Source organism: Oryctolagus cuniculus, chromosome 7 (assembly GCF_051225735.1).
Source record: "Oryctolagus cuniculus isolate XC-2025 breed Fujian yellow rabbit chromosome 7, ASM5122573v1, whole genome shotgun sequence".
NCBI lineage: Eukaryota > Metazoa > Chordata > Mammalia > Lagomorpha > Leporidae > Oryctolagus > Oryctolagus cuniculus.
In genome coordinates, this window is record NC_142873.1 from 50,503,415 (window position 1) to 50,515,367 (window position 11,953).

The 11,953-nt window shown below is 46.4% G+C and overlaps 1 long non-coding RNA gene across 1 annotated transcript; it reads right to left on the bottom strand.

Annotated features, from left to right (window-relative positions):
- Positions 1-3,755: 3,755 nt before the first annotated feature.
- Positions 3,756-10,714, bottom strand: LOC149125556 (uncharacterized). Its single transcript, XR_016210701.1, has 3 exons — positions 10,438-10,714; positions 5,457-5,541; positions 3,756-4,457 (listed from the first exon to the last, which is right to left on the bottom strand). It is a non-coding gene; the product is annotated as an uncharacterized LOC149125556 (long non-coding RNA).
- Positions 10,715-11,953: the final 1,239 nt, after the last annotated feature.

The window sequence follows — 11,953 nt, forward strand, 5'->3', positions numbered from 1 at the left end:
TGGGCAGGGGCAGCAGAGAAAACTTTGCAGACTAATTGACATTTTAGTGAGATTCAAGGGGTGCATAGGAGTTAGTCTAGTGAAGAAAAGATAAAGACTATCAGGCAGTGGGAATAGCATATGAGAAAGCACAAAGGCAAAAGAATCCCAGTGTGGCTGCAGAAAGGGGAGAGAGAAGAGAAGAGAAGAGAAGAGAAGAGAAGAGAAGAGAAGAGAAGAGAAGAGAAGAGAAGAGAAGAGAAGAGAAGAGAAGAGAAGAGAAGAGAAGAGAAGAGAAGAGAAGAGAAGATGGGAGAAGCCAGTAATGGGAGGTCTATCAGACATAAAGCACTGCCCACTAAACTCCCACTTCCTCCCAGTAGAAATAGCTGATCTCCCACTTCTTCCCAAATAAACCCCCACTGGAGTTTTCCATCCTCTCAGAAAAGTAGGTCTCTACTCAACCTCCAGAATAAATCATGAGTGACCTGAACCATTCTTAGTAATCTCGTTCCTTTCTTGACCAATGATTGGTCTACAAGCAGACACATGAAAAGAGTAGTCTACTTGGGAAATCCCATAGGGAACTGTTAGTGTCTGTGGAGAACTGGACTCTGGTTCAATCCAGAGGAGACAGAATAGTTGGTCAAAGATGGAGGGGAGTGTATCAGTCACAGGACAGGTTGCATGAAGAGTGTGGGTGGGAAAGCAACAGTGGGAAACTGAGTCAAAGTCACAGAACACATATATGAGTGGGAGTAGATAACAGGAAGAGTTTATACACTGGATGGTGAAAAAGAAAAATAGCTATGTGTCAAAATGAAGTCAGCTAATTAGGGCCCTGTTAGTTGAATACAGAAAGTTCCTTGAATATGTTTAATATCAAGCTGTATTTATTTATTTTAAAGCCAGAATTACACAGAGGCAGAGAGGGAGCGAGAGCGAGAGTGAGAGAGAGAGAGAAAGGGGGAGAGAGAGGTCTTCTATTCGCTGGTTCACTCCTCAGATGGCCACAACGGCCAGAGCTGGGCCAATCCAAAGCCAGGATCTTCTTCTGGGTCTCCCATGTGGGTGCAGGGACCCAAGGACTTGAGCCATCTTCTGCTGCTTTCCTGGGTACATTGGTAGGGAGCTGGATTGGAAGTGGAGCAGCCAGGACTTGAAACTGCACCCATATGGGATGCCAGCACTACAGGCTTTACCAGCTATGCCACAGAGCCAGCCCCAAATGGATTTTTAAAAATATATTTATTTATTTATTTGACAGGTAGAGTTACAGACTAGTAAGAGGGAGAGACAGAGAGAAAATGTTTTCTATCTGCTATTTCACTCCCCAAGTGGCCACAATGGCTGGAGCTGTGCCAATCCAAAGCCAGGAGCCAGGAGTTTCTTCTAGGTCTCCCACGTGGGTGCAGGGGCCCAAGGACTTGGACCATCTTCTATTGCTTTCCCAGGCCACAGCATAGAGCTGGATCAGAAGAGCAGCTGGGACTAGAACAGACACTGCAGGCTGGAGTTTTAACCCACTGTGCCACAGCACCAGCCCCCAAATACATTCAATATTAAAAAGGAGGAAGTGGGAAGCCAGCGCCGTGGCTCACTTGGTTAATCCTCCTCCTGCAGCGCCAGCATATCATATGGGCATCGCATTCTAGTCCCGGTTGCTCCTGTTCCAGTCCAGCTCTCTGCTGTGGCCCAGGAAGGCAATGGAAGATGGCCCAAGGGCTTGTGCCCTGCACCCGCATGGGAGACCAGGAGGAAGCACCTGGCTCCTGGCTTCGGATGGGTACAGTGCGCCAGCCGTAGTGGCCATTTGGGGGGTGAACCAATGGAAGGAAGACCTTTCTCTCTCTCTCTCTCTCTCTCTCTCTCTCTCACTATCTATAACTCTACCTGGCAAATAAATTTTTAAAAAAAAGGAGGAAGTGGGATGAGGTCCTTTACGGACCCTGGGTGTAAGTGTGTAGCTAGGCCTGAGGGAGAAGCCAGAAGCAGGGACTATTCTCATGTCTGTTTCTGTCTGCCCATTGGCTCCCTTTCTCTCTACCCAAGCAGGTAGTTTTCTCTACTTCCTATTGTACAGAGTGACACGGATCCCCAGTTTACGTAGTCTATTTCCAACCCTATGAGTGATCACCCTGATAACTCTCAGACCCAATTCCAAATCTCTGCGAGAAAAAAATCCAGTAGTCAGAGCTTTGGTAGGCATCCTCCCTTCTCCTTCACTCAGGGCGTAGTCACGTGGTACAAACATGACATCTAGCAGTGAGCTGCTAGGGAACTGCCTCACACTGTGATCCAGGAAGTCAACTCCAGTGTACTCAGGAGCCTAATCTCTACAAGTGCTTGTTGGATTTAGGGTTTGGCATTAGTGGTGGTGGGGGGGGGGGTGAGGGGTTGGCCTCTCAGGAATTAGCTAACTCCTAGATCGTCTGTCTGCCGAGGCCTTCCAGAGGTCTAGCAGGTGTGCAGAGAGCTGTTCCTCTGTGTGGCTTGTACTATGATTTGGAATGGATGAAAGCGGTCCTAACCTCCAAGCATATTTCTTCTCAGAGGTGTTTGGCCTTCAGTAGGTGTGGTGCAGTTCTCTCTCTCTTCCTCCCAGAAATGACTGCCCCTCGCCAGGCTGTGCTATCCTGCACAAGTACTCAACCTTTTGTGCACCTCAGAATTAACTGGAGAACCTGTCAAAATTCAGAGTCCCAGGCCCAACCTCTAGAGATCCCACTGCAGTGGCTTTCAGACAGTGCCTTGGATTCTTCATTTTAAACAAGTGCCCCTGGTGACTCTGATGCAAAAGGCCTTGAGCCACACTTTGGGAAATTTGGGATTACAGGCTTGATGACGTCTGTGGGGAGCAACTGAGACTAGACTAAGTTACTGGAATTAAGACTTATTCTATGCATCTGCTCTCCCACAATATGGCGCTGGGAGAGCAAACAACCTCTACACAGCTGCCTCATCAGTTTGATAAGCTGCAGGAGCTGATCCTGCTCCTGATTGGAGGAGAGCAGCGTGCTCGGCGTGTGGCCAGCAGAGCATGGATTGGTGGAAGAGGACTATAAAGGAGGAGAGAGACAACATGCACCAGGAACATCTGAAGGAACACCTGAGGAACATCTGAGCAGCCCCTGAGAGAGCTGGCCGGCAGTGTGCCGCTCCTCCGCGGAAGCGGGGAAAGCGGTGGGGGATCCCGCCCCTCCACGGAGGTGGAGGGGCCGGCAGCTAACCCGGGACGGCATCGTTCCTCCGCGAGTGAGGGTCCAGCAGCTAACCCGGGAAGAGCCGAGCAGACAAAAGAACAGCGCAGGGTCCTGTGTCGTTCCTCCGCGAATGGGGGAGCGACAATGTCGGGGCCCTAATAATGCAACCATGTGGAAGTTGCTCCCTAAAGCTAGATTTAACTCACTTCATATAGATGCATGCATCTGGCTATTTCATTTTTCAACTCAAATTTGCATTAAATACAAAATCATGTGGGTTTATTATTTTTTGGCATCGTGTTATATTTATATTTGCCATTCTCACTCCTAGCATTGAAATTACCACCTCATAATAATTCCTGATGGAAGCTGCCGACTGTATTTACTCAGCAAACCATTTTCCTCTGTTGAAGAATTTCCTGTGGAGACAGTTGTTAATCAGACAGACAATCTTAGTGTTTGCATCACTTGGCTAACATAGCTATGGTGGGGGGAGAAGGAATGGTTTAAGTTATTTCTACTCTTTTTTTTTGTTAGAGGCAGGGTATAAAAAATATATGACAAATAAAAATGTTATGTTGAGGAACAAATGACCTATTTATTCTAAAAATTAAAAACATTCCAGAATGCTGGAGGTTGTAAAGAACTTAGGAGTTGCTCTTATTTCATTCATAATTGGGCTGGCTATAATCACACGAATTTCTGTTTATTAAGTGCTTACTACGTGTGAGGTATTTTAACTGCTTTCCATGCATTATGTCTTATAACCCTCACAATAACAGTTGCAGGCTGGGACATTATTCCTAACAGAAGCAGGATCTTAAAAGCATCTCAATAGGCTTGATCAATGGGGACAGTCAATGAATAGAGAGGAACATAAAGCCATTTGCCAAGACTAAGCCCAGCTGCACAAGTATGCTGTAAGACTGGACTCCACGGCTGCCTACAAGACAACAGGGGTGCTCCAGGTGGCAGCTCAGCACCTAGGAATCAACAGAACCTCTGCCAGAAAAGCTGCGTGCTCACAAGTACACGAACAGAAGTCTTGTCTGCTCTGCTCTGTGCTGGCGTCGCCTCTTTGTAGTGGGGCGTGGGGGGTCGTTCAAGGCTGTGAAATTTGGGCCAAACAGATCTCTAAGGGAGACAGATAGGATCTTGAGACTGTTTCCTCTGAAGAACAAAGGTGTGCAGGACAGTAACGCTCCAATAACACGAAAGCTGCTTGAAGGGCTCGAAGGCCTGCGAGGTGAACTCATGAAGGAGGTACGCGCTGATCTGAGAGCAGAAGAAGGCGCAGTGAGTGAACAGCACAGAGGGGCCAATTCTAACACCACGCAGAGGGCCACCCTACAACAATAAGAGCTGTCCAAATGATGGGGGGCGGGCTTCCAGGAAAGGCAGCAGGCTCCTCCGTCCTGGGGGCGATGGTGGAGACGCTGAATGCCGCTGGCGTAGAGGTTTGGGAGGGGGCTGGAGTTGTGGTGCAGTCAGTTGGGCCACCACTGGTTTGAATCCCGGCTGCTCTGCTTCCAATCCAGCGCCCTGCTCATGGTGCTTGGGAAAGCCATAGAAGATGGCCCAAGTGCTACCTCCCTGCTGCCCATGTAGGAGAACCTGTTAAATAATAGATACTGTATCCATGCTTTGAAGGACAAAAAAATAAATAAGGTATGACTCTTGCCTTCAAATGAGTAACCAACTAGTGAATAGAGAGAGGTTTAAAAATGAATACAATCATGAATAGTCTAACCTTCCTGTTTACACCTGAGATTAAACTCAACTTGGCATCTTTGTAATCTCACTTTAAAAAAAAAAAAGATTTATTTGTTTGAAAGACATAGTTACATAGAGGCAGAGGCAGAGGCAGAGAGAGAGAGGTCTTGTATCCGATGGTTCACTCCCCAGATGGCCGCAATGGCTGGAGCTGCACCGATCCGAAGCCAGGAGCCAGGAGCATCCCCTGGGACTCCCATGCGGGTGCAGGGGCCCAAGCACTTGGGCCATCTTCTACTGCTTTCCCAGGCCATAGCAGAGAACTGGATGGGAAGTGGAGCAGTTGGGATGCCCGCACTGCTGGCAGCAGCTTTACCTGCTATGCCACAGTGCCGGCCCCAGTACTGTCACTTGTTGGTGGCGGAATTGAGATGAGGTGATAGGATGACTATTGGACCAGGTGTTGCACGTGATAGAGTGCAGGCGCTGTGTAGGGGTGACACTGATACTGTGTGAATGTGGTATTCAATTCAGGAGATTCAGGCCTGTTCAAACCCTCACCCGTCACCTCTGCATGAAGAGATCCTGAGGGTTGTAGACAACAAAGGAAACCACTCTTCAATCTTGAGCTCAGGACTCAGCCACCCTGTGGGAGGAGAGAAAGAAATACATCCAGGGCTGCCCCAGGAGGGAAGGACAAGGAGAGAAGAGGAAACACCACATTCGTGTGTGCCGAGCCTGTTCTCTCTGTGATTCCTCTCCTGGTGACAGATCTGGTTACTCCAAGGCTGGACCCGAACTCATGGAGATGCTGCTTCTTGACTCCACATGATCCTTTAGAGGGTGGGAGGCAGAGAACGCCTGGGCAGATGGGGTCCGACAGGGGCTGTGACTTTCTTCCAAGAGGTCAACATTGCTGTTTCATGTCATGAAGTGAACGATGCCCATTTCCAAGTGACCTCACACAAGGGAACTTCAAAACCTTCATGGAAACTGGAATTAAAAGATAAGATCAGTTGCAAAGAAATTTAAAGTCCATTTATGGTTTTTTATATGAACTTTTCCAAGATGTCTCATATACATGCATTTCAAAAATTTTTGACACCAAAACAAGGTTATCTTTTAATTCCAGTTTCCATGAAATTTTGAAGTATCCTTGTAAGTCCATTTGTTGTGTTCATCACATCTTTTGAAGGGCTGTTAACTCTTGGAAGAAATATATTGGCCATGCTGTGACTTGAGACTGTGCATTTGTTAGTATCTGAGAGGATAATTATTTAAACATAACCAGACAAGAATTTACTGAGAGCAAACTATGTAACAGGCGCTCTGTCTTCACCTACTATTAAATTATAAACTTTACTCTCATAGTAGCTGTGCTTTGGGGATTCTTGCTAGAATAACAAAAGGTTTTGCTTTCCATCATACTTGAGTTTTGTACAAACACACTCTGTTCATCCTATGGCAGTCTTTATGCAAAAACTTCTGTGACTGTACATGTTTTTAGTATGCTGGGTGTGTTTATGTTTCACAGGTGTGCTCCATCCACACATATTTCATCTGCCTTCTATGCCAACACCAAGCCCGGGGCAGTTCCTTCTGTTTTCTCCGCTGCCGCTCCCAGGCTGCTGAGAATTTCCGTGAGGAACCACAAAGCCATGCTCCAGGGTCCACTCTGATATGTGCAGTCTCAGAGAGACTGCACTCCCTGCTCACTGCTGCTCCCACAATCCCTTCGCTCATCTCTTGTGGAGCTGCTGCTGCATCCCTCTGGAGTCTATTCTAATCTTTCCCAGATTCCTTAAGATGCCCCCCAGAGACCCCACTCCTTCTCCAGGACTTCGTCGTTCCTAGCACACGGCCATCCTACCAGAATGCAGCTCCCCCATCCCTTCAAATGGATGCTCCCCTCACTTCACGCCAGAGACCCGGTCACCATGGCAACCGCTGCCAGCTTCGGTTCACTTCCTCAGCAGCCCCAGCTGGCAGAGATGGCCGAATCAGGGAACTTCGCGGGGAAATTCTGGGAGCTCTTGCGACTGGGAGCTGAATCTCAACAGCAGCTCTAAATTTAAGTAAGCAGAAAGAAACAGATCCTTTAGCACAAAGGACAAGGAAAAGGAGGTGTGGAAGCAGCCAGCTCTAGCCCTGCCAGCGCTTGGTGGGCAGTCACAGGTTCTATGACAATACAGAGGTACAGGGCAGCCGGAATTTGATATCCTGATAGTAAAAGACATGATTATGTCTTTTTTTAAAAATTTGATTTATTTACTAGTAAGGCAGAGTTACAGAGAGAGATAGGGGAGAGACAGAAAGCGATCTTCCATCCTCTGGTTCACACCCCAGATGGCCACAAGAGCCAAGGCTGGGCCAGGCTAATGCCAAGAGTTTCACGCAGGTCTCCCACATGGCTGTCAGGGGGCCAACCACTAGGGCCGTCTTCTGCTGCTTTCCCAGGTGCATTAGCAGGAAGCTGGATGAGAAGTGGAACAGTAGAGACTTGAACTGGAGCCCTTATGAGAGGCTGGCATTGCAGGCAGCAGCTTAACTCTCTCTTATTATGTCTTGTTTCATTCTTCAAATCTGTGTGTGTGTGTGTGTGTGCACGTGTGTCTGTCTGTCTCAGGGGTGTGGATATTAAAGGAAGAAAGTGAATATCTAACACTGTTTCTCCCCCAACTATAATTTCAAAACTGATTTATGGAGTCAGAGGCCTAGAATACAGTACGTTAGAGCTGAGTTAGCAAACACTTGCTGCTGTCCTCTTTGTGCCAGACACTATGTTAGGTTATGGAAGATAATGAGTACGCTATAGAACCGACCTTAATGGGACACACGAAAATCCAGGGGGAAATACAAGCGTTTCAAATGAGACTTCAGCCAGGTCTCCCAGAGGCACATGTATCAACAAGCCTAAGCACGGGCAAGCCTACGTAGTAACTGCAAGAACCGGGAGGATGCTGTCCAGTAAAGAAGCCACTTAGCCTTTGTAGCACATCCAAGTTACCCACGCACCCCCTGGTATGTTGAAGCAGTTCTCCATGAGGCATAACCCTGCAAGAAGGTACACACCCCTCACAGTTCTTGGATGCTGGAATTCTCACTCCCCTTCAACATCCTTTCCTTACTTACTGGGTAGCAGCTGCAGAAGTAGCTCTCTCTTGACCAAGATTTGAGGACAATCTGGGATTGCACAACAAACAATAGATAAAATATGGTCACTCTGTGACCCACAGAACAAGAAACAGTGGGAACACAGGAAAGAGAGCTATTTATTTTGCCATAAGGACTTGGAGAAGAAGGATTGCCAAAAGCATTATAGCAGAGAACATATTTGAGCTGTAATGTGTCTTCTTTTTTCTCGGTGATAGCTAAATCGTGTTCACTCTTTGGAAGAAGTAAAAATAACACATTTCCTGTTACAAGAGCAACTTAAATTCATAGAAATTAGAAAACCACCACAACAGTTCAGATTCTGAGGCTTCCCACGTGGCCATGAAGCTTATGAGGATACTCTGTAGATGTTTTGAGTACACAGAGTCTAGAAGCCAAGTAATGAAAATAAGCATTTGTTATAATTAGATTTGTAAGCAACAAAAGCAAGGGGTGTTTGGTGCAGCGGTTGGGACACTGCTTAGGACGTCCACATCCCGTATCAGAGTTTCTGCTTTGAGTCTGGGCTGCACTTCTGATCCAGTTTCCTGCTGGCACACATGCTGGGAGGCAGCAGGTGAAGGCTCAACTACATGGATCCCGGCCACCCACATGGGAGTTCTGGATGGAGCGCCCAGCCCTAGCTGAGCCCGGCCCAGTCCCAGTGTTGCAGGTATTTGGGGAGTGAACCATCCTGTGGAGGATGGCGCTCTCTCTCCCTCTCCCTCTCTCTCTCTCTCTGGCTCTGGTTCTTTGCCTTACAAATAAAATGTAAATAAATAAGTAAAAAATTAAAAACAAGAAACAACACTAAATAGGAATTGGAGAGTTGAGAGAGAAGGAAAACTATCTGGGAAACAAATTCTTTTCTAACTCTCACCAGCTCAGTCTAGACTTGCCACAAGATCATTGCAAATTATGGATTTAGATGTTTTTATTAAGGATTGCCTAAAACTGAGCAGTACTCCTCCTGTACCACAGAAGGCATCAGGCACTGATTTACTCTCCATTCCCTTAAGCTCGCATGACTTAATTTCTTTCTTCTCATTAAATTAGAATAAAAAAATCTCTTCTTATTTTTCTCAAAGGGTTTGGAAAGATAAAGGAAACCATCAGGTCTTAAGAGTGTCGTAAGCCTTAGGGACACACGTGACGCTCAAATACTAGAGATGATGTCTAATGTTATCATTTTTTAAAAATGTCTTTCATTATTGTGCCATGTTCTGAAATCCCACAAATGCATAACAGAAATGGGTTTGGGAATTTTACTAAATTAAAATTTTTAAAGAAAGAGGAAAAGGGATGAAGGCTTCCTTGATCATTCCAAATTCCAGGAAAAGTAAAATATTAGTTACAATTAGATGATTCTATACAGTAGAAGCCAAGGCAAGGTGCTTAAAATGTAAACAAGGTTGATAGAAGCGAGGGCAAAAATCAAAATCTCCAGTTTCCTATTGGCAGCTCTCTGTGCTACCCCCAGAATGCTTCTAGGGCTCCACCTGTCATCGCTAGGATCATCAACGTTTCTGAAAACACTAAAAAGGAGTTCATTATCTGACCTATTGTCTTAATTAGCTGTGGTGCACATCTCCAGAGAATTGTAAGGGCTGGATATCGGGAACCCCTCTTTGATGACAAAAGACAGATGATTCTTCCTAAGACAGATTGGAAATGACAACTGTCCTCACTTTTGGTCAGCTCAAAGAAAAATGCCACCTCATTCCCTGACACCAAAATATTCGCCTTCCCCTACAAAGTGATTCCCCCTCCTCTTCGTTCAGCCTCACAGATAATACTAATGATTACCAGCGAAGGTAGTGAAAGCCAAGCTTAATCACCATAATTGACAATTAAGTTGGGTAACAACACAGAGACAGGTGATTTCACACAAGGCTAATGAAAATGGGCTATTAAAATCCACACACGTTTGGCAGCAATTATAAGCTCCTGGAGCCATTTGCTTTGAAATGTGCACATTTCACAGGCGGCTGCCTGCCAACAAGACAACTTTGAGCAGGACCGGGAGAGAAAGAGGAAAAGACAGATTTGCCCGAGATTTCTCCAAGTGCCGTTTCCTTCCCGTGGCTTGCTGAGTCTTTATCGTTACACGCGTGATATTTTCAAACCAAAACAAGATGCAAAGTTCACAGCTCTAGAGGATGCTGCTGTGTTTTCTGACAGAACCGTGATGGAATTGGCAGACGAGGGAATGGGTGTTTAGGAATCCGGGAGGGGTGGGGGGGGGGTGGCGGAGAGGGGCAAAATAAAAGTGCTGGGAGTGAGGGCTGGGCCCTGTGAGACAGGTCTGCGTTCCTGGGTAGAGCACACAGAAGGTCCTCACTGAGCACCTGCCACACAGGGTGAGATGGAGATAAGAACCCCTGCTTACCAAGGACACCAGAATCATCCCTCAAAGGGTACTTGGATTCAGAAGGGGAAGCCACTTTACTACAGTTTGATGAATCTCCTGGTCCCCCACTGTTACTGCCTTATACCCAGCATTCTGCTAAAAGTCTGTCTCTTTGAGCTTGTGTTATCTGGGTATACAGGTGAGTAAGGAAGTGAGCGGGTGATTTCTGATGATGAGAAACCAAATGGCAAACAGCTGTGATGACTTGTCTCGAAGCAGTTGGGGAATGACATCTTTATTCAAAGCCAGTGGAGGAATCTTGTTTTTGTGTCCACTCTGACATCTGTTGTTTGGTGCACTTAGAAAATTCACATTTTAAGTGACTATTGATATTGCTGGATTAATATCTACAATGTTTTTTCTCTGCTGTGGCCCGGGAGTGCAGTGGAGGATGGCCCAAGTGCTTGGGCCCTGCACCCCATGGGAGACCAGGATAAGTACCTGGCTCCTGCCATCGGATCAGCAGCGGTACGCTGGCTGCAGCGCGCTGGCCGCGGCGGCCATTGGAGGGTGAACCAACGGCAAAAGGAAGACCTTTCTCTCAGTCTCTCTCTTTCACTGTCCACTCTGCCTGTCAAAAAAAAAAAAAAAAGTTTTATTTATTTGAAAGGCAGAGTGACAGAAGAGAAATCTTCCATCTGCTGCTTTGCTTCCCAAATGGCTGCAAAGGCCAGAGCTGGGTCTGGGCAAAGCCAGGAGCCTGAAACTCCATCTGAATCTCTCATGTGGGTGCAGAAGCCCAAGAACTTGGGTCATCCTCACTGCCCTCCCAGGTGCATTAGCAGGGGGCTGTATCAGAAGTGGAGCACCCAAGGCTTGAACTGGCTCTCAAATGAGATGTTGGCATCACTGGCAGTGGCTTAACCTGTTGTGACAAAATGCCAGCCCCACCCCCACAGAACTTTGTAAAATCTCTTTTCTGGTTTTATATTAAATTCTACCTCTCAGTCTATCGGTTACACTTCCTTTTTCATATTTTTTAGTGGTTGTTCTATAATTTGCAATATCCATTTACAATTACAGTGTCTACCTGTTCATGTATAGCACAAATACCATATGCGAGTATTCCCAATTGTCTCTCATCTCTTATGACAGTGTTGTAATTCAGTTCAGTTTTCTATATAATTACCCAATCCACTGTTAATTGTATTACTTTAAATAATTATCCTTTCATTTGAGAATAGAAAAACATGTATACCCATGTATTCGTTCCCTGATACTTTTCTCGATGTGGATCTAAATTTCTGGCCTCTATCATTTTCCTGCTCCTTGAAGAACTTCTTTTATGCTTTTTGGTACACCAGTCTGCTACAGTGACCTCTGAAAATCTTTAGTGCTTCCTCACTTTTTTTTTAATTATTATTATTTGCCAGGTAGAGTTATAGACGGGGAGAGAGAGAGAGAGAGAGAGGGAGGGAGAGAGGTCTTCCTTCCGTTGGTTCACTCCCCAAATGGCCGCCACGGCCGGCGCTGTGCCGATCCGAAGCCAGGAGCC